Raw genomic sequence first — 21,188 nt, forward strand, 5'->3', positions numbered from 1 at the left:
TCATTTTCATCCATATTTTTTTTTTTTTTAGTTCTCCCTCATGTCCCTTTCTGGGAATCTGTTACCATATATGTTAGAATACTTGATATCACACTGAGATTTGTTTATTTTTTCTTTTTACTTTTTTACTTTGTTTCTTTTTTACTTACTCCTCTTTATTTGTATAAGGACTAATCAGCTATTTTTATCATCTAGAGATTTGCTCATTTAGAGCACTTTATTTTTCCATGTTAGAAGTTCCATTTGGTGCATTTTTATATGTGGTGTTACTCTCCTTATTATGTTCATATTTTCTTTTAAATATATATGTATGGTTGTAACAGCTACTTAATCATTGATTTGCTAATTTATCTTTTTTTAAGATTTATTTTATTTATTTGAAAGGTAGAGTTACAGAGAGAGTTAGAGACAGAAAGAGAGGTCTTCCATCCACTGGTGCACTCCCCAGATGGCCGCAAAGGCCGGAGCTGCGCCGATCTGAAGCCAGGAGCCAGGAGCTTCTTCCAGGTCTCCTACGCGGGTTCAGGGGCCCAAGGACTGTAGCCATCTTTTACTGCTATCCAGGCCATGGCAGAGAGCTGGATCAGAAGAGGAGCAGCTGGGACTAGAACTGGCACCCATATGGGATGCCATCGCTTCAGGACAGGGCTTTAACCCACTTCACCACAGCACCAGCCCCTAATTTATCACTTTGACTATTTTTTTGTGTGGTTGCAATGACTACACTTTGTACTTGATATGGGTCATATTTTCATGTTTGATAGTTATAATAATTTGTTGGATACCAGACAGTTACATTGCATTGTGGAGTTTCTAGATTTTGCTGTCTTCCTTTAAAAGTGTTCCGTTCTGCAAGTTTATAAACAGTTGACTTGGGATTAATTTGATCTTTTCAAAAAATTTTACAAGGGTAAATTTAGAAAACTTTCCTTCTGTAATAACTTTTACTGAAGCTTGACCCTCTATTTGAGTGTTCACCATTCTTTTTTTATGTTTGTTTATTTATTTGAAAGAGCTACATAGAAGGAGAGGGAGAGGCAGAAGAGACAGGTCTTCCATCTTCTAGTTCACTCCCCAATTGGCTGCAATGGCTGAAGCTGCGCCGATCCGAAACCAGGAGCCAGGATATCCCTCTAGGTCTTCCCACGTGGGTTCAGGGGCTCAAGGACTCAGGCCATCTTCTACTGCTTTTCCAGGACATAGCAGAGAGCTTGATCAAAACTGGAGCAGCTTGGACTCGAACTGGTGCCCATATAGGATGCTGGCATTGCAGGTGGTGGCCTTACCCATCTAGGTAAGTGTTCTCCATTCTTAAGGTCTAGAACTAGAATATCTCCCCAACGTCTTTGAGCTCTGATAATTGTTTTACTTCTATGTTTGATTTTGATTCATTTTATGACATTTCAATTTAGCATGCATGGTTTAGTACTCATCAAAGACTTGATGAATAACTGATCTCTCTCTCCCTCTCTCACTCTATCTCTGTTATGTCCATTCTCTTCTTGCAAAGAACTTCCTTGATCTCCCCCAAAATATTTTTTTCTTCTCATAGATTTTTTTACTGGGCTCCACAGGGTCCTTCACCCTTGCTCTAAAGCATAGGAAAAGGAGAAAGCCATCACGACTGTGAGGTTCACGTTATTTGTTTTCTTTGTCTCAGAAATGACAGTCCTGCTCTGCCTATTTTCTAAGACCTGAATGCTTGTCTCCTGTCTGCTTTTCTATTTTTTAAATGTATTGTATGGGAGAATTAGGTGTGTTCCTTGTTACTCTATCTTTACTTGAAGTAGAATTCTGTAAGTCTTTTAAGTTATGAAAATGGAACCATACACAAAAACAGAACCAAAGGAACAGAATAGCGACCTTAGAAGTAAACCCATGCATTGAGGGCCTACTTATGTTTGACAGTGGTGCTAAAAACATGTATTGGCAAGAGGACAGACTTTTCTCTTTTTTAAGATTTATTTTATTTTTTAAAAGAGTTACAAAGGGGTATAGAGACAGGGAGAGAGGTCTTCCATCTGCTGGTTCACTCCCCAATTGGCTGCAATGGCCGGAGCTGTGCCGATCTGAAGCCAGGAGCCAGGAGTTTCTTCTGGGTATCCCATGAAGGTGCAGGGGCCCAAGGACTTGGGCCATCTTCTACTGCCTTCCCAGGACATAGCAGAGAGCAGGATCAGAAGTGGAGCAGCCTGGTCTTGAACTGACAACCATATGGGATGCTGGCACTGCAGGCAGTGGCTTAACCTGCTACGCAACAGTGCCAACCCCAAGACAGTCTTTTCATTAAACGGTGCTGAGAATATTAGATGTCCATATGCACAAGAATTAAACTAACCTCTATTTCTCATCATGTTAAAAATAGTCTCAAAATGATTAAAACTCTAAATGTAAGATCTGAAATGTTGAAACTATTAAATGAAAGCATATGCAAATCACTACAGCACATTGGAGTAGGCAATGATATCTGGATCTGACCCCAAAGCACCAGAAATAAAATAAAAAATGAACAAACAGGATTTCATAAAACTAAAGAGCTTCAGCACACCAAAGGAAAAACCCAAAAGAATAAAGAAACATCCTCACAAATGAGATAAAATATTCGCAAGCTGTACATTTCACAAGAGATTATTTTTTGTCAAAGATAAGTTGGTTGTGGATGCATGGATTGATTTCTGCAGTTTCTATTGGCCTACACATCTGTTTTTGTGCCAGTACCAGCCTGTTTTGATTATAACAGTCCTATAGTATGTCTTGAGGTCTGGTATTGTGATATCTCCAGTTTTTTTATTGTTTAACGTTACTTTAGCTATTTGAGGTCTGTTGTGTTTCCATATGATTTTAGCACCATTTTTCTAGATCTGAGAAGAATGTTGTTGGTATTTTGATTTAAATTTTTTGTAGCTATTATGAATGGGATTGATCTTAGAAGTTCTTTCTCAGCTATGGTATTGTCTGTTTATATGAAGGCTGTTGATTTTTGTGTGTTGATTTTATATCCTGCGACTTTACCAAACTCTTCTATGAGTTGCTATAGTCTCTTCATGGAGTCTTTTGGGTTCCCTGTATATAGAATCATATCATCAGCAAATAAGGATAGTTTGACTTCTCCCTTCCCTATTTGTATGCCTTTGATTTCCTTTTCTTGCCTGATGGCTCTGGCTAAAACCTCCAGGTCCATGTTAAATATTAATGTTGACAGCAGGCATCCTTTCTGCTTCTAGATCTTAATGAGAATGCTTCCAAATTTCTACCATTCAGTAGGATGCTGGCTATGGGTTTGTTGTAAATAGCTTTGATGATGTTGAGGAATGTTCCTTCTATACCCAATTTGCTTAAGGTTTTCATCAAAAAGGTTGTTGAATTTTGTCAAATGCTTTCTCTGCAGCTACTGAGATAATCATATGGTTTTGGTCTTCTGTTTGTTAATGTGGTATATCACATTTATTGATTTTTGGATGTTGAACCATCCCTGCCTTCCAGGGATAAATCCCATTTGGTCTGAGTGAATTGTCTTCATTCATTGATCTTTGGTATTTTTGTTTCAATTTTGTTTAATTCTTGCTTAATTTTAATCATTTTTTTTCCTGCTACTAATTTTCTGTTTGGTTTATTTTGTTTTTCTAAGTCCTTGAGATGCATTGACAGCTTATTTTTGGGTGACTTTCCAGTTTCTTGATGTAGGCATTAATTGCTATAAACTTCCTTCTTAACATTAGTTTTGCTGTATCTCATAAATTTTGATATGAAGCATTGTTATCTTTATTTGTTTACAGAAATTTTTGATTTATCTTTTGATTTCTTCTATGACCCACTGTTGTTTAGGAGCATGATGTTCAGTCATCTCCATGTGTTTGAATCTGTTATTGAGATTCGTGAGTTGCTGATCTCAAGCTTCAATCTGTTATGATCAGAGAAGTGCATGGTATGATTTTGATTTTTTTGAATTTGCTAAGACTTGCTTTACAGCCTAGTGTATGGTCTATCCTTGAGAAGGTTCTATGCATTGCTGAGAAAAATATGTATTCTGCAACTGTTGGATGAAAAGTTCTGTAGATACCAATTAGGTCCATTTGGTCTATAGTGTCAATTAAATCTGCTGTTTCTTTGTTGATTTTATGACTGGTTGAACTATCTATCCATTGATGAAAGTGGGGTATTGAAGTTTTATTATTCTATTGAAGTCTATGTCTCTCTTTATATCCATTAATAGCCAGAGACCCTGTAATTGGGTGTATATACATTTATTACAGTCACATCTTCCTGTTTTATTGATCACTTAATCATTGCATAGTGTCCTTCTCTGTCTCTTTAGCAGTTTTTATGTTAATGTTTATTTTGTCTGATGTTAGGATGGCTACACCTACTCCTTTTTCTTTCCATTAGCATGGAATATCTTTTTCCATCCTTTCACTTTCAGTCTACATGTACCTTTGTTGGTGAGGTGTGTTTCTTGTAGGCAGCATATAGATGGGTCTTGTTGAAGCCATTTACATTCAAGATAATTATTGATAAGTAACTACTTGGCCCTGCCATTTTTCTGTGCATGTTCCTGTTTTTTGGCTTTCTTTTTTTTAACTTTTATTTAATGAATGTAAATTTCCAAAGTACAGCTTATGGATTACAATGGCTTCCCCACCATAACGTCCCTCCCACCTGCAACCCTCCCCTTTCCCACTAACTCTCCCCTTCCATTCACGCCAAGATTCATTTTCAATTCTCTTTATATACAGAAGATCAGTTTAGCATACATTAAGTAAAGATTTCAACAGTTTGCTCCCACACAGAAACATAAAGTGAAAAATACTGTTTGAGTACTAGTTAAATTAAATCTCAATGTACAGCGCACTAAGGCCAAAGATCCTACATGAGGAGTAAGTGCACAGTGACTCCTGTTGTTGACTTAACAAATTGACACTCTTGTTTATGGCCTCAGTAATCAACCTAGGCTCTTGTCATGAGCTGCCAAGGCTATGGAAGCCCCCTGAGTTCACCGACTCTGATCATATTTAGACAAGGCCATGGTCAAAGTGGAAGTTCTCTCCTCCCTTCAGAGAAAGGTACCTCCTCCTTCTTTGAAGACCTGTTCTTTCCACTGGGATCTCACTCGCGGAGATCTTTCATTTAGGTTTTTTTTTTTTTTTCCCCCAGAGTGTTTTGACTTTCCATGCCTGGAATACTCTCATGGGCTTTTCAGCCGGATCCACATGCCTTAAGGGCTGATTCTGAGGCCAGAGTGCTGTTTAGGACATCTGCCATTCTATGGGTCTGCTGTGTATCTCACTTCCCATGTTGGATCGTTCTCTCCCTTTTTTATTCTATCAGCTAGTATTTGCAGACACTATTCTTGTTTATGTGATCCCTTTGGTTCTTAGTCCTATCATTATGATCAATTGTGAACAGAAATTGATCACTGAGACTAGTGAGATGGCATTGGTACATGCCACCTTGATGGGATTGAATTCGAATACCCTGGTATGTTTCTAACTCTACCGTTTGAGGTAAGTCAGCTTGAGCATGTCCCGAATTGCACATCTCTTCCCTCTCTTATTCCCACTCTTACATTTAACAGCGATCACTTTTCAGTTAAGTTTCAGCACTTAAGAAGAATTGTGTATTGATTACAGTATTCAACCAAAAGTATTAAGTAGAACAAACAAAAAAAATACTAAGAGGGATAACATATTAAGCTGCTCATCAACAGTCAGGGTGAGGGTTGATCAAGTCACCGTTTCTCATAGTGTTCATTTCACTTTAACAGGTTTCCTTTTTGTTTCTCAGTTAGTTGTCACCTATCAGGGAGAACAAGTGGTATTTGTCCCTTTGGGATTGGCTTATTTCACTCAGCATAATGTTTTCCAAATTCCTAACAGGGATCACTTTTCAGTTAAAATTTAAACACCTAAGAATAATTGTGTGTTAATTACAGAGTTCAACCAATGGTACTAGAACAAAAAAATACCAAAATGGATAACGTATTACATTGTACATCAACCGTGAGGACAAGAGCTGATCAAGTCACTGTTTCTCATAGTGTCCATTTCACTTCAACAAGTTTCCCCTTTGGTGCTCAGTTAGTTGTCACTGATCAGGGAGAACATATGATATTTGTCCCTTTGGGACTGGCTTAATTCACTCAGCATTATGTTTTCCAAATTCCTCCATCTTGTTGCAAATGACCGGGTTTCGTTGTTTTTGACTGCTGTATAGTAGTCTATAGAGTACATGTCCCATAATTTCTTTATCCAATCTACTGTTGATGGGCATTTGGGTTGGTTCCAGGTCTTAGCTATTGTGAATTGAGCTGCAATAAACATTAATGTGCAGACAGCTTTTTTGTTTGCCAATTCTTTTGTACTTTTACTGAGGGATTTTCTGTATTCACATTCTTTCATAATGATGGCTTTCTTTCTGTGTTTCTGTGTATACCACAACCTTTAGCATCTTTTGTAAGGCTGGACTAGTGGTGATAAATTCTTTCAATTTCTGTTTGTTATGGAAGGTCTTTATTTTACCTTCATTCATAAATGAGAGCTTTGAATCTATAGTATTTTGGATTGACAGTTTTTTTCTTTTAATAACTATACTATATCTTGTCTTCTAGCTTGTAGGGTTTCTGATGAGAAATCATCTGTGAGTCTAAGTAGAGATTCTCTGAACATTAATCTGGTGTTTTTCTCATTCACATTTTAGAATTCTTTCTTATGCTTTCTTGTGGAAAATTTGACCTCAGTGTGTCGTGGTGAAGATCTTTTCTGGTTATGTCTATTGGGAGTTCTATGAGCTTCCTGTACTTGGACATTCCTCTGTTTCTTCAAATTAGTGAATTTTAGTGAAATATTATTTCACTAAATAGGCCTTCTAGTCTCTTCTTTCTTTCCACAGATTTAGACACTCTTAAGACCTGTATGTTGCATCATTTGATAGTATCCCATAGTTCTCCAGCACTTTTTTTAAGTTTTCTAATTTCTTCTTTTTTTTTTTTTTTTTGATCCAACTGTAAAATTTCAAGAGATTTGTCTTCTAACTCGGATATCCTTCCTTTTGCCTCTCCAATTCTGTTGTTAAAGCTTTTCACTGCATTTTCTATTTGATCTATTGTATTTTTCATTTCTGATATTTCATTTTGATTTCTCTTTGAAATCTCAATTTTATGGGAAAATTGTTTATATCATATATTGTTTTCTTTTGCTGGTGGACTTGCTTATGATTGCTTTTGAGTAATCTTATTAATTTTTTGAATTCCATTTCTGGCATTTCCTCAATCTCTTTTCTTGACATTCTAATATTGAAATGTTGTGCTCCTGGGGCTGGCACTGTGGCACAGTGGGTAAAGCCGCTGCCTGCAGTGTAGGTATCCTATGTGGGTGCTGGTTTGAGTCCCATTTGCTCTATTTCCAATCCAGCTCTCTGCTATGGCCTGGGAAAGCAGTAGAAGATGGCCCAAGTCCTTGGGCCCCTATACCCACATGAGAGACCTGAAGGAAGCTCCTGGCTCCTGGCTTCGAATCAGTGCAGCTGTGGCCTTGTGGCCATCTGGGGAGTGAACCAGCGAATGGAAGACCTCTCTCTCACTCTCTCTCTCTCTCAGCCTCTCCTTCTCTCTCTGTGTAACTGACTTTCAAGTAAAATAAATAAATCTTTAAAAAAAAAAAAAAGAAATGTTGTGCTCCTTTGTAGGGGTATAGTGTCTTCTTTATTTTTGTTTCTTGAATTTCTGTATTTATTTTTAAGTTTTTCTAGAATGTTGGTTTTCTCCCCCTCTGATTGCTTTTTATCTTTGAGCTACATGACTATGGCTTAGTAGAATGTCTGTACTTTCAGTGAATATCAAGAGGTGTGTAGTGGGTGTGGCCATGGAGCTCTGGCCAGTGCTCTAGAATTGGGCCAGTATCCAGGATAACACCCAAGTTGGGAATGGTAGCTCTCCTCTCATTAACCGGATGGAGAGGAATGGTCTCCTCTGTTGGTGTGACTACTCCTTCTCCTCCAAGCTAAGAAATGCCCAAGTGTTAGCCCCTAGAGTGTTCAACAGTCATCCGCACTGCCTTATGAACCACACATATGATCTGTGCTATCCTTCCTGTGAGCAGAGTTCCCTTTGCTATGAGCTGCTCTGGGCAACCAAGAAGCTCTGAGAGTGTGCAGCAGCATTCTGTGATTGTCCAGAACCCGGCTACACCCTGCTTCCTCTCATGCAGTCACAGTGTTTTCTCAGTCTTAGCACATAGTGCTCTCAGGTTCAAGGAGTACAACTGGGGCCACTCCGCCCATCCTGCCCGCATGGAGACTAAGGTGATCACAGAGCACTGTCCCTGTGTGTTCCAGCTAGCTGGATGGAGTCTTGTCCTCTTAATACAATTCAGAGTCACTGGGGAATGTGGGTTTTTCTCTCTGATAAGATCTCTGGATTACAGGCCCTTAGTACCCGCCAGCCACTGCTCCACTCACTTCACAATTGTGCTGGGCACTAGGAGATTCCTGCAGATAGCATTTCCCTTCCATAAGGACGGCTCCCCTTGCCCACCCATTGTCGAGTGGGTGCAGCTGGCTCCGTGGAGGCTGTCTCTGTCATTTGCTCTTGAACTGTAGTGGTTGCCCCTGCTGACTAGGTGGAGGGTGGTCCGGTGCATGCACAAGGACTGGAGCAGCTGCTACCTGCTTATGTCCAAAAATGGTGCCAGCTCTCCCACTACTGGCTGCAGATCACTGTTGTAGGGGGCAGAACGGGAAAGAGAGATATACACTGCTTATTCCCTCACCTTTGAGTGAGCACTTGCCCCTGATGCCCTGATGGATCCAGGCAGGACTCAGAAATGGTGCAGGTCACTAAGCACTCCCTTCAGCTGTATCAACAGCAGCAGTGTGGACCCGTGTTGTCCAATCTCACCAGGTTTGCAAGGGCAGATGCTTTTTTCTGGACCCAAGTTGCTGGGTCCTTTGTTGTGTCATTGCTCCTTGCTGTGTGTCTACACCTTCCACATAGGTCTGGGCCATTTCTACTGCTTTCACAGGACCGCCCACTGCAGTTTCCTCTGCAGCTTTACCCTGAGAGTGGACTTCCCATACTTTTTTAAATACTAATTTCACTTAGCCTTATTCAGACCACCCTGTCGCTTTTCGGCCATCTTGGAACCCTCCTAAATATTTAAAAAAAAATAGAACCTTCATATTATCCAACATTCTCACTACTGAATATATATCCAAAGGATATGGAATCAGTATATTAAAGAGACAAAAGCACAGCCACATTAGTTATAGCACTTTTCACAATAGCCAAGACAAAGAAACAACCTAATGGTCCATCAAATGTTGAGTGGATAATCAAACATTTTTACATATACACAGTGGAATACTACTCAGCCATGGAAAGATGAAATCTTGTCATCTGCAACAATATGGATGCAACTTATATTATGTAAAATAAGCCAAGCACAGAAATACAGATACCACATGATGTTATTATATGGAGTCTTAGAAAAAAAGAACACAGAAGTTGAAATTTTAATGATGATTGCAGAGGCTGGGCAAGGAAGAGGTTGGGGGAGGGATGAGAGTGATTACGTTAGAGCCAAATAGACTAAGAAGTTCTGGCGTTCTATTGAACAGTAGGGTGACTATAGATACTGTTAGTATCTATAAAACAAACAGGAAGATAGTATTTTGAATGTTATAACCATAAGTAAATGTTAACTGTTTGAAGAGACAAATATATTTAAAGTGTTTGGACATTTTACAATGTATACATGTACCGAAAGGTCACTTAGTATCCCATACATGTGTACAATGTTTTATATCTGTTAACATATTTTAAAAACTAAAAAAATTAACAAGATGGGGCTGACATGGTGGCGCACTAGGTTAATCCTCCCCCTGCAGTGGAGGCGCAGGGTTCTAGTCCCGGTTGCTCCTCTTCCAGTCCAGCTCTCTGTTGTGGCCTGGGAGAGCAGTGGAGGATGGCCCAAGTCTTTGAGCCCCTGCACCCGCATGGGAGACCAGGAGGAAGCAACTGGCTCCTGGCTTCGGATCTTCTCAGCTCTGGCCATTGCGGCCAATTGCGGAGTGAACCAATGGAAGGAAGACCTTTCTCTCTCTGTCTGTAATTCTACCTGTCAAATAAATAAATAAAAAATCTTTAAAAAAATTAGTAAGATGAATAGGTGAATCAAACAAAAAAATCAGTGTCTTTAGGTACTCTTTACAGATAGTCCTTTTCTCATTTTGATTACAAAGAGGGAAAAATGCCTTTAATATTCAAGAAATGTTTATCAAAGCCCAAATGAATATTTTACATGATTTATAAGTTGATAGAAATTTAAATCGAGGTTACAGTTCATTTTCATAACCCTGTCATTTGTGTATAGAATCATTGTCTTTCGTGCTCCAGTTTATTCCGTAAAATGAATAAAACCACTATCATTTTCAGAAATGGATAGTTCAGGAAACTTTTAAATATGGTTGTATAACAATAGTCTTCTAAATTGGTTGTGTAATGTATTTGAGAAATACTGCTCTCTATTTCTTCTTCTAAATTTACAGTGCATATTGGCACATTGAAGACATTTTGTAGTAATTGTGAATCACTGTAATACAGTGAACTGTGTTTAATTTTAATTCAATCTTGCCTATCTTATTTGAACATGAAAATCATTTTTCGTGTAATATCTAAATATTCTCAGGGTTATGTTCTGTCTGCCTTGAATAGCATTTGGAAATTATTTTTCATAAGCATTGTTGAAGAGTTTGCCATCAGATCTCCATGACTGAATGAAAACATCACTATAGCACTCCTTTTTATTCATGCCTATATCTCCTTTGGAATTATTTCCCTATGGTGCTAGTATTCAAGGAATCTTCTAGATTGCTTTTGGTAGAAGGCATATGGGAACTTAGAAGCTGTTTTTCATAAATTGATATTAAAATTTATCTCATTTGACCAGAAATTTGCCAAAACAAATCATTTTTCTGAATTATTCAGCTAATATATTAGCACAGTGTCTCACTAAATGCTCTAACTTGTTTATCGTTGCTGGTAATATCATTTATTAAAGTAATTGATATAGGAAGAATAAATATACACAGGCTATTACGATTACTATACTAAAAATATTCCCTTTCAAATAAAATCTTCATTTCAGAAAGCACTCATTATATTAATTAGTTATCATTATTAAATGTCAAAGAAGATGATTTGTGGCATTCCTTGCTTGGAAACACAAATTTGAAGGCAAGCAAGGAAACAATTTTCCAGAGGAATATAGATCCTTTCTCTGTGGAAACCAAAACAGACATACCAAGATAGTGTTTGACACACATTATAATCAGAACACCCCAAATTCAAATTTCAAATGCCCTCTTTTAATATTGACAGCACCTCTGTCAGAGTTATGTGAGTAAACTATGGATTTTTTTTAACTTAAGGCATTACCAATTAATTATATCCTGTTGACAAAAAAGAATGGAAAAATGACAAAGTATTAAACTTTTAAATTTTCAGATAACTAAAATTGCATTTTATGAGATTAATTTTCCTATTTTTTGAAACAACATCTTCTGCATAAGTATCCTATACCAAATATATCAAGATAACTATATGTAGTGGTGATTTTGCTAGTCATGTATACTAGTTAGACCTTCAAAATAGATTTTTGTTTTAAAAAATATAATTCAATTAGAAAATATTATTTATTCATTATTTCTGTTCTCCCCAGAATCCTTCATTATAATTTCCTTAGTAAAGCAAACTGTTAAAGCAAACTGTCCCATCTCCTACTCCCTCTCCCATCTATAGGTCTTTCAAATATTCCTCATTACTTGTAAAACATATTTTCTATCTTCAAATTCAATCAGAAATATTTAGAAGTACTATTTTTTTAGTTGAAGAATTCACAGTCACAAATTATATATTGACACCCCAAATTGCTTTTAGTAAGCCAAGATGATTCCTGTAGATGTCAGGATCAGCATTTTTATCTATCACAAAGGTAGGTATCCAGAAAATTTAATTTTAGATTAACATCATTTTATGTGAGTTTTTGGAATGCTGGTAAAGTTGTTGAATAATTTGTTTCTACATTTTGCCCTTATTTTGGTTAAAACATATAAAAGATGAAAAATTAGAACACCAGTAATAGTGTTTATTAATTAAATAATTTATAAAATGATGTAACTCATTATCTATTAAATAATCCTTTTTTCTTAATCTAAAACACAAAATGCCAGATTTACTTTATCCAATATTATACCTAAAATATGTTGATAAATCGATATTTGGTGACTTATTTAGGCTCCTGGAATGCTGTATCACTTCCTTTCAGGTGTCTAATGTATAACCTATGAATTGTTACATATTAACTTTTTCTATTGTGCAGGAAAGTTTTATACAATATTTCAAGAGAGCTGAAAGCAGACCATTTTTTATATTATTCATGTATCCATTTGTTTTTCTTTTGTGGACATTTGTTTAGGTAGTTAATTGGGACAAATTAATGCTAAATATGTTACTTTAGAAAGATATATATGTATTTTATTCAAATATTTACGTAAGATTGCGATATGGAAACAGCAACAATCTCATTTTCCTACATTGTTTATGTCCATTTTGTTGCTAGGCCATTTGGCAACTAAGTGCAAATTAAAAAGAGGCACCTCCCACTCTGGGCAGATGCTACAGCACACATACAGATGTGTGGTTTGGTGAATGAGTAGCAGCTAAGATTTGCACTCTTACTTGCACATTAAGCAAAATACCTTTTTTATAGAAAACTTTTATTTAGTAAATATAAATTTCATAGGTACAACTTTTGGATTATAGCAGTTCTCCCCCCCACATCTGCCCTCCTACCTGAAACTGTCCCACCTCCTACTCCCTCTCCCATCCCATTCTTCGTTAAGATTGATTGTTACTTGTCTTTATATACAGAAGACCGACTCTATACTAAATAAGGATTTCAAAAGTTTGCACCCACAAAGCCACACAAAGTATAAGTACTGTTTTAAGACATGTTGTACCATTAATCTCATAGTACAACTCATTAAGTACTACAACTACATGGGGAGCAAGTGCACAGAGACTCCTGTTGTTGGTATAACAATTAACACTCTTATTTATGAAGTCAGTGATCACCTGAGGCCCTTGTTATGAGCTGCCAAGGCTATGGAAGCCTCTTGAGTCCACAAACCCTGACATTATTTAGACAGAGCCATAATCAAAGTGGAAGTTCTCTCCTCCCTTCAGAGAAATGTACCTCCTTTGATGGCCCCTTCTTTCCACTGGGATCACACTCACAGAGATCTTTCATTTAGGTCACGTTTTGCCACAGTGTCTTGGCTTTACATGTCTGAAATGCTCTCATGGCTTTTTAGCCAGATCTGAATGCCTTAAGGGCTGATTCTGAGGCCAGAGTGCTGTTTAGGGCATTTGTCATTCTATGAGTCTGTTGTGTGGCCTGCTTCCCATGTTGCATTGTTTTCTCCCTTTTAATTCTACCTATTATTATTAGCAGACACTTTTTCTTATTTATGTGATCCCTTTGACACTTAATCCTATCTTTATGATCAGTTATGAACTTAAACTGATCACTTTAACTAGTAAGATGGTATTGGTACCTGCCAACTGCTACATACCTTTATATATGTACAGCCTATCTATCCTGTCCCTTGTGACCCTACTCATATTTAATACTTTTTATGTGGGATTCGATAAAGTTAGTAGAGAAAAAATTGAAAGGCATAATTACTCAACTTCTTAAATCCCACTAGCCATCTCCTGTCTATGAGAATGAATGAAATCATCTTCAGTTTCTGATAACTGAAATGTAAACCACATAACATAAAATTGACTCTTTAAAGAAACACTCACTATTCAGCAGAAGAAAAAAACAACAATTTAAAAACAGGCAAAGGACATAAAGAGATATTTCTGCAAAGAAGGCATACAAGTGACCAACAAATGTATGAAATGGTGCTCAACCTCACTGATTATCAGAGAAGAAGCAATCAAAACCACAATGAGATATCATCTGACATGTATCAGTAGGGCTATTAGAAAAATAAGGCACAAGAGAAACACACAAGATGAAATATAAAAGGTACTGGGTGAGAGCATGGTGAAATCAGAAATCTTTTACACCATTGGTGGAAATGTAAAATAGCTCATCAATATGGAAAACAGTAATGAGGTTGCACTAAATTAGAATTACATATGATTCAGCAATGCCACTACTGGTTATATATTCAAAAGAATTTAAATCCAAGTGTTGAAGAGATATCTTCACTTCCACATTAGTTGCAGCATTGTTCACAAGAGCCAAGATATAGAAAAATGCGAATGATTGACAGCTCAGTGGCTAAAGAAAATATTGTAAATACATTCAATGGAATATTATTCATTCATTATTAATAAAAAGAGAAATTCTACCGTTTACAACCACATGAATGAAGTTGGATGATAATACGCTGTCTTAAAAATGTCACAGAATGACCAAAACTGCATGATTCCACTTTTACTCTATATGAAGTATCTAAAATAGCCAAACTTAACCAGAATCGCAGGAGATAAAGTTGGTTCCTAAGACCTGGGGAGAGGGTTTACGTTATCTATTTCTCAATGGGTATAAAGTTTCCGTCATGCAAAGTAAGTAAGTACTACAGATATGCTGTATAATTTAATACCCATACTCAACAGTTATACTTTTTCATATTATGTGTTCCTACCACCTATGCATACAAAAAATAACATACCACACAAAATTTGTTGCCTAATCTGAGCTCATGAAGATTACTCGCTTTATTTGTTCTTAGTTCTTTATCTTCTTAACTATTGCATTTATGTCTTTGATAAGCTGTGAGTTAATTTTGTATATCATATATCATATAAGTGTACTTTTAAAACTTGAAGAGTGAAAAAAATTAGACTGAGTACTTGTGCTTATTAGGAATGTTATTCCCTAAAACATGGACATTTTATATTCTGTTTTCTTCCAAGCAGTTTCATATCCTAGAATCACACATAAAGACCTGACTATATCATGTCATTTCATTTTCTCTATTACTTTACTTTCCTGTCACCATTCCTTTATCAATTTTAAATTGAAGATGGCTACTTTGAGGCAATCAGTCGTAAATGGGACTGACCTCTCTGTAAATTTGATTGTTGACCTAAATCACATTATTAGAATAAGTTTTCTCAGCCTTTGCCATTCAAGATTCTTTTAAATCCAATCATTTGAAAATGTTCAGTTCTCTCTGAGGCCTGAATTTCAGAGCTCTTTGTTTTTTGGCATTCCCACAGGCATGGTGGCCAATTCTTTCCTGCACCCACATTTCTTACTATCATTGTAAGTTCAGACAATACCATACGAAAATCTTGGTTTTCACTCTCCTCTCCTACAACTGCTAGCTCTGAAATAATATACTATTATCCAGACTACTTGAGATGAATGTTTAACCAAATATATTCTTATTGTTTATTAGAAGGAAGGAAGGACATTGGGGATTATATGCAATATCTTTAGCCAATTTGGCCTGAAATTTGTCAGTATACTTTCTAACGCTCAAATGGGCTACCTACAATAAGTTAGTATGAGAAAGTAGAGAGCAACTGTACATGTTGTGAGCATGAACAGTCTGTACCATGCTAAAAATATATGCAATGGACATGCAGGTTTTCTTTGAACTATTGTAAAAACTTATTTTTCAATCTATGTCTCAATTTCTTTAAAAAAAATGTTTCAGAGACAGATGGAGATCCCATTCACTGGATCGCTTCCCAATTACTTAAAACAACCAAGGGCACCAAGGCTGGGCAAGGCCAAAGCTGAAAGCCTGGAACTTAATCCAGGTCTTCCAGTTGGGTGGCAGGTTACCAATTCCTTCAGCCATCCCTACTGCCTCCCAAAGACCTGCACTGACAGAAGTTGGAGTCAAGAGCCGGAATAGGGATCTATAACCCAGCACTCCAATGTAGGGCCTGCGAGTCTTTTTTTTTTTTTAAGATTTAATTTATTTATTTATTTGACAGGAAGAGTTACAGACAGTGAGAGAGAGACAGAAAGAAAGGTCTTCGTTCTATTGGTTCATTCTACAAATGTTTGCAGAGTCAGTGAAGCAGAATAGCTAAAGAAAAAATAAAAGTAGAGAAAGTAAAATAATAGTAATGAATAATTCTTTTATCATTTTGTTTCATTTTGCATATTAATTTAATTTTATTAATTATCTTCAATTTAACAAATTCATTATCCTGATATACCTTTTTGAAAGGCATAAAATAAATACTAATTATAAAATTCAACTAATAGTTTTAATGCCTATGTCAGACATCATTTTAACCTTCTATAATTTATTAGCTTGTTTTAGAGATTTATTTATGTGTTTGAAAGGCAAAGTGATGAAAAGAGAGAGTGAGACAGATAGAAAGATATCTTCCACCCTCTTGTTCGCTCGCCAAATGCCTGCAACAGCCAGGGCTTGGTCAGGCCAAAGCCAAGGACTCTACCCTGTTCTCCCATATGGGTGATAGGGGCCCAAGTATTTGGACCATCACCAACTGCCTTCCAAGGCATATTATCAGGAAGCTGTGTCAGAAGTGAAGCAGCTGAGACTCAATAGGCACTATGCTATGGGATGTTAGCATCTCAACTGGCAGCTTAACCCACTGTGCCACAACCTGGGCCTCTATTAACTTCCTTAATCCTAAAATCTGCCCTACCAAAGAGCAAATAATATTAGCTTCTAAATGCAGATAGGTAAGATTAGGCTCAACTGCTAATTAATTTATGTCAGTCATACATACTTATTAATCATTTGCTTAGTTTCAAAATCATTTGAAAAGGATTGTAAAAACACATAGTAAACTATTTAAAAAAGAAGATTCTAGGACCATGATATATAAATTAGGACAGAAAGTCAAGGCTTCAAAAATTCTTTGAAAAGAGGCAGCAAGATGGGAGTAGATAGAACACATATGTTAGGGGTGTTTGACTTTCCTTCTTAATAAGCAAAAAAATGGCATCCAAGATGTTCAAAGACTAACACACCTTTTCTAGCAGAATACCCTGTGGTTCCTTGTCTGTTTAGGTTCCAAAGTGACCTAATACAAAAAGTTTCTCTTTCCTAAAGCTGTAACAATGAAGTGAAGAGACCTTGTAGAATTGAAAACAAACTGAGAAGAAGCAATTTATTGTGACCAGACAATAAATACAGCCAAAGCAACATAAATGTCAAAATGGGATGTACATGTCAAGGACATGGGGTGAGCAGAACAGAAAACCAGGATTGAGTAATGTGGGAGAAGACCTGGGCACCCTTCCTGGACAGGTGCACAACCCAGCAGCAGGTCTCTCAGAATTACGTGTGGTGTGGTGGGTAGAGAGAGGCACACAGTTCATAGTAACTGCTCTGCTTTGAATGCTTGTTTCTTCTCCAAAAAGTTAGTTCCTAGGGCAATGGTTTTAAGGAACAGAACAAGCTTTTGAAGGTGACTAGGCTGTGAGGGACCTGTTCTCATGGTTGCTATTCACAGCTTTATGAAAAGGTTTGAGGCAGTGCGTTCAGCTCTTTTGCCCTTCTGTCTTGCCTGCCTGTGAAAACAGTGTTCAGGGTGATCTTTTGGAATAAGAGACCAAAGACTTCATCAGGCACTAAACCTGACAGCTCCTTGGTCTTGGACTTCCCAGCCTCCAAAATTGTGAGGAAATAAATTTCTGATCTGTATGGATGACCCGGCCTCTGCTGTTTTGTTACGGCAGAACAAACAGACTAATACCATAATATTTATATAAAAATTTTATATATAAAAATATATACCCACTTATTTAATCACTCAGTGAGTGTTTATTAAACATCTTTTTCTGCTACATTTTGAGTGGAATAAGAGAAAGATCCTTTCCAGATAGTGATTCACACAATCTCTAAGGGAAGGAGCCATAAATAATCATCTTTATTTCCTCCCACAAGCCTAACACTGCGTATAAAGTAGGTATTCAAAAATACATACCGAATGACTGAATAAATGAAGAAATATTTAAAGCAACATGATCTCATATAAATAAGCAGATGTCCACAAAGAGCTACGACACAAAATGTCTTGAAAATATCAGAAGCTCAAGAGATAGAAATTATTTACACCTGGAATAATGAACAAACTCTTCTTGACAGGTGAAATTTGAGTTACGCTTGTTCATATCCATAAATCATTAATTTCTGCTGGTATTTATGCTTTGACACATCATTTATTCTTACCTGAATTGACTGTATTCCCTTCAGATAAAATAACTGCAAAGGTATAGAGCTTTTTCTCACTGTTTTTATTTTCGCCTAGACATAGAACTATTTCTGTCACAGGTGTTTTAATTAAGTTCAGCTGAGGGGTAGTTTGGAACAGCTCCTGTGTGATTCACATTGTTCTCAGTACAGAGTGGTTGGAAAAAAACAATGTTAATAAAGCTTTGCCTTTGGTACGTTGAGCTATTTTGATAGTGGTTGCCAAGTGATTTCAGTTAGGGAATAAAATGGGCATGTCACAGATACTGTGATACTAAACTTACTATTCCTCTGGATAGTTGGACTGAATTAAGTTTAATTGATCCTCTATGATTTAGCCACTTTAAACCAATTTTAAATGCCAGAATCATTTCATAAGCCTGATTTGTCTAGAGAATTTTGCTGTGATATTTATCATTTTCATCTGCTTGAAAAACAGAGCAATGAGAGAGAGAGAGAGAGAGAGAGAGAGAGAGAGAGAGAATTTCCCAAAACCTCTGCATTAGTCAGGGCTGGGACAGGCCAAAGTCAGAGGCCAGAGCTCCATGCAGAGAGAGAGAGAGAGAGAGAGAATTTCCCAAAACCTCTGCATTAGTCAGGGCTGGGACAGGCCAAAGTCAGAGGCCAGAGCTCCATGCAGAGAGAGAGAGAGAGAGAGAGAGAGAGAGATCCCCCCCAAATCCCTGCACTAGTCAGGGCTGGGACTGTATTCCCTTCAGATAAAATAACTGCAAAGGTACAGAGCTTTTTCTCACTGTTTTTATTTTCGCCTAGATATAGAACTAGTTCTGTCACAGGTGTTTTAATTAAGTTCAGCTGAGGGGTAGTTTGGAACAGCTCCTGTGTGATTCACATTGTTCTCAGTACAGAGTGGTTGGCCAAAGTCAGGAGCCCAGAGCTCCAGGCACAGAGAGAGAGAGAGAGAGAGAGAGAGAGAGAGAGAGAGAGAGATCTCCCCAAATCCCTGCATCAGTCAGGGCTGGGACAGGCCAAAGTCAGGAGCCAAGAACTGCATCCAGATCTTTCAAGTGGGTGGCAGGGGCCCAAGCACTTGAGCCATCATCTTCTACCTCCCAGGATACATTAGCAGGAAGCTGGATCAGAAACTGAGTGGCTGAGACTGAAACTGGCACTCTGATATGGGATGAAGGTATCCCAGGTGACAACTTAACTCACTGTGCACCAATGCCTGTCCCCCAGAGAACTGTTCCTGATAAGGGAGCTGAAGAAACTTAGCATGACAAGGCAACTGATACATTTAACAATTATTCTGCTATGTTCAAATGAATTTATCTGCCTTATTTCAATAACTGAACAATTTCCTAGCCAGACAACTAGTACATCAAGATCTCTGTTGAAACATTTGGTGAGGAGGCACTTATTTTGTACCATGTTTATATCATATTCACTATACTTACTTTTCAGTTACAATTAGCAGATTTTATTAAGTACTTAATGCTCAGTACCCAAGTGATTACTGAAGAAAGTAGAAAACCCTTGTTGTCACACATATGAAGTTTGTCTTGGCTCCTTGGAGATATAAACTATATTTTAAGTATCACTGAGTACTAAAAATATGGCATAGTACTTTCTTAGTAAAGGGAGCACTGTCCTTGGGCTGTGCTTGTGATACAGCCAGTTAAGCTAATGCCTGTGATGCTGGCATCCACATCAGAGTGCCAGTCCATGACTTGGCCGCTCTGCTTCAGATCTAGCTTCATGCTTACATTCCTGGAAAAGCAGGGAAAGATGGCCTAAGTGCTTGTGCCCCTGCTGCTCATGTGGTGGATCATGGTAGAGTTTCTGGCTCCTGTCTTTGGCCTGGCTCAGCCCCATCCGTGGCAGCCATTTGAGAGAGAAAATCAGCAGATGAAATATCTCTGTCTCTCCCTCTCTCTCTCTCTCTCTCTCTCACCCCACTTTTCAAATAAATAACACACACACACACACACACACACATATATATATATTTAAAAGACCATATGTTTAATTCTTCATGCTAAAGGACTGAACAAAAAATTGTTACACTTTCTTTCTACTGAATTAAAAATTTATCAGGAGCCACCTAGATCAATTTGTTGGTATACAATTCTTTTTTGATTCTGCATGAATTTTCTAAGTTTAGAATGATCAGTCTCATGCAAAATAGGCTGTGGGGACTATATGACACAGCCCTGATCCAACAGTGACACCTAACCTTCATGTTTAGACTGAGCATCAATTATTTGTTCTATTTAATAAATGAAATAAAGTCTATGAACTGTGAATCAACATGGAAAAATAAACACCTTATATGACTGAAACAGAATTATTCAAAAGGTCCAGATCTCCTGTTATACTTGAATCAAGAAATCAATGCCAATTTGAAAAGAATTTTTCCAGAGTTTCATGTAGTCATACAATTCAATGACACAAGTATATGGATAAGCCCTCTCTAACTGCAGCAGAGGCTTTTTTTTCTTTTTGCTGAATTCGTGAACATGTGATGGATGTCTGGGAATATTAAATCAACCAGCAGAACTTAGTTAACTGTCTGAAAACATCTGGATTTCAGAATCATCAAAATAATTGACAGTTATTCTCCTTCATACCAATAATTGACAATTTTTCCAACATTAACCTAGCTTTATTTGTAAACTCTGATTCTTGGTTCATATCAGAGCATTGACTAGATAGAGCACATAAAGTAAATGTAGTCTCACATGATCACATGAATTTTAATGCACCACAATTTCTGTACATCTCTCTCTCCCTCTCTCTTTCTCTCTCTCTCTCTCTCACACACACACACACCCCAACACACACACAAGAGTAGGAAACAATAGTTTTCTTAAATGTTTAAAAAGATTTAGCTACCATAGTTACATTTCATACTGTTGCTTGAAGGTCATGGCATCACTAATACTTAATGATTCAAGATAATTATT

At 37.3% G+C, this 21,188-nt stretch overlaps 1 long non-coding RNA gene across 1 annotated transcript in view; it reads left to right on the forward strand.

Annotated features, from left to right (window-relative positions):
- Positions 1–7,630, forward strand: part of LOC149122670 (uncharacterized) — a 32,683-nt gene extending 25,053 nt beyond the window's left edge. The window contains exons 3-4 of the long non-coding RNA XR_016219746.1: positions 1,197–1,294; positions 7,407–7,630. This is a non-coding gene — a long non-coding RNA (uncharacterized LOC149122670). The remainder of the gene's footprint in view (positions 1–1,196; positions 1,295–7,406) is intronic.
- The last annotated feature ends 13,558 nt before the right edge of the window (positions 7,631–21,188 follow it).

The sequence above is a fragment of the Oryctolagus cuniculus genome, chromosome 13 (genome assembly GCF_051225735.1).
Source record: "Oryctolagus cuniculus isolate XC-2025 breed Fujian yellow rabbit chromosome 13, ASM5122573v1, whole genome shotgun sequence".
Lineage (NCBI taxonomy): Eukaryota > Metazoa > Chordata > Mammalia > Lagomorpha > Leporidae > Oryctolagus > Oryctolagus cuniculus.